Source organism: Lissotriton helveticus, chromosome 3_1 (assembly GCF_964261635.1).
Source record: "Lissotriton helveticus chromosome 3_1, aLisHel1.1, whole genome shotgun sequence".
Classification (NCBI taxonomy): domain Eukaryota; kingdom Metazoa; phylum Chordata; class Amphibia; order Caudata; family Salamandridae; genus Lissotriton; species Lissotriton helveticus.
The window spans coordinates 757246558-757249309 of NC_136061.1; positions in this window are offsets into that span (position 1 = coordinate 757246558).

A 2752-nucleotide genomic window follows, 5' to 3' on the forward strand; every position below is an offset into this window, starting at 1 on the left:
AAAAAACAAAAGGGCACACAGAAAGAGAAGGGGGGGCCAATCGGCCCCCACGCAGGCATGGCGGGGCCCGGCTCCTCCCACACCCCGCTCCTCTTCATGGTCGCTTGCCCCCCGCCCTCGCCCCGGAAGTAGTTGTGCATTTCCGGGGTGAGGGGGCGGGGCCGCGGCTGCGAAGGGGTTAAGAGCCTGGGGAGCGCCGGAAGCGGCCTCTTTGTGCCCGCGCTCCCAGGCCCGCTCCTCGCCCCACCGTGGGGCTGTGTAATTTTCTTGTTCCTTTTTATTACAGGTGTGCCTCGTAGCTGCGGGAGGACTGCGGAGTTTTCCTGGATCCGACGCGCTGCTGAGGTGGAGCGGGAGAACTTGTGACCAGGCGGCGTGCTGATCCGGAGAACACTAGCTGCGGAGGACTGATTGGTAGCTTTATCAGTGCAGATATTGTTATACATTCGAAACGGATAACTTATATGGAAAGCCAAAGTTCACATCTATTGTGGTATCTTTTCCACCTAGAACCATTTCATTGGCTATTCTGCCTTAAATGAATGCCACATTACGTTCCAAAAGCATGACTAATTCCTCTGGAAACTAATGTTGATGTAAATGAGGCTTTGCTAATCAACTAAAGTAACAAGGTTTGATACGTTAGATACAGACAGTTATCACCCTACTGATGACCTTCTAGATATCAACAAGGACCTGGAAGCTCACATGTGAAGCTCACGCATGGTGCAAGGATTTTGGGAGCTCCAGCATGCTTATTTGCCTCTGTAACCTCCCCATACACTAATAACGGCTACGACCAAGGCGCTCTTCTCTCGCGGGGATTTTCCGGTACACAGACGGCACATCCTATGGTCGTGTGGAGGTCATCTAGCGGCATCGCATCATTGCACCTCTCCAGGTACCTCATTTACATTTCTCGAGAGTCGGAGACTGCGCGTAAAGGCGCTCTCCTCTCGAAAACTTTGTTATTATTCTGTAAAGATTGAATGACTTGGTTTTGGAACTTCTGGAAAAGCTGTCAGTGACTCAATAGTGATCCATCGGTTTTTCACAGCATCTTTCCTTCTTCCCGTCTTACTTTGCCTCAGCTGAGCTCAAGACCAAACAAAGGCGATGTTTGTAGCAGGGCAGACTAACCATTATTGAAATTTCTGTCCCGGCTGGGACTGGTTTTATTGTCTACCAAGTTTTAGTTCTCTGGCTCTGGTGCAAACATTCCTCTAAAAGTCCAAAAACAATTCAGCACTCTGAGCACAGAGCACAGCCCTGCTCATTTATGCCCACCATGGTGTGCACACGTACCCAGGGTTTTGCGAGGCCGAAAGGAGAGGGGGGAGGGCTTTCCATAAAATACCCTAGATCTCACCATGAGATCAGGGAGACTTAGAACAGTCCCCTCACCCAAAGCAAGCATAAGAAAACCACTTCGTAGGAAAATGAGTGAAGAACTCACCCACTCATCCGACGAGGATATACCAGAGGACACCTCAGAGGCGACAGACTCCATAGTCAGCGCCTCCACCATCAAAACGCCACTGAAGACCGTCGGCACTAGAAACGCGAAGATCACAGACTTTTTAATCTTAGCCACACCATCCGCGCCGCCAGCGACACTTGAACCGAACTCAAAGACCGTTGCCAGTTCTAAAAAAATGTCTCAGTCTCAATCGGCGACTTCACCAACCAAAGCCCGACAGCTCCAGAATAGCACACAGAGCAATAATCCGCAAGAGACTAGACACCATCCCTGGGAAAATCTCCAAAAATATTCAAATAACAGGACGAAACAACATACGGTGAAGGCCCAAATAAATACAAGGGAGGAAGATTGCAAGAACAACCCTGACATTACGCCAAGTGTTGAGAGTACCGAGGGTATAATGGAAACACCCAAGGCACCAATGGCACCAGATACACGGCGCTCTTTAAGTCTAGGCTCATACTTCGGCCCGGTGGTTTTTGATGACGGGGCCGACACTCGTTTAGCTCTGAGAATGGACAACAAGGATCTTCCGGACAAGGTCGTAACAGAAAAAGATAACAAGGACAAGTTTATAGACGAAAAGAAGTCAACCAACAGCCAAACTCAGCCAAAGGGTGGGTCGCCAGACACAGAGGCATATAAAAAGCATACCACCACGCCAAAAATCACTGCAAGTCTAGACTCGCAGGAGGTATTCATTTCCCCCGGCGTCTGTCTTACATCATCTAGCCAAATGATCAACAGAAAAACATCAAATCGCCCGTCTGGACTTTTCCCTCTGCACTTCAACATTTCTCCATCAAGTAACACAGCTTCGCCAAAGTCCCTTGAGCAAAGGGACAGATGGCTAATCAAACACCTATCCCAAATACGGGGCCGGGTGGAGACCGACGAGATCAGCAAGACTCACGAGTCCCACGAACTCTAGGCTTAGCAAGGCACAAACTAAGGGACATAGATCAGAGTAGTCCCCAAGAATAGAGACACCAAGCAGATAATAGTTTACCAGCTTATGCACCATTGTGGCCGCCGTTCTTAAACATCATGGAAACCATCTCTTCAGCACTACTCCAACACTCGGAAAAGTTGGAGTTACAGATAGATATTTTGCAAACCTTAGCTTCACACGTGGTGGGCATAGACAAAAAGATCCTCGAGTTAAATTCTTTCATTGAACGGGTACAGAAAGACCCGCATACAACGTACCACGAATGTCAGTGCTTTGAAACAATGAACCAGCTCAAAGTGTTACCGGCCATCTTAACA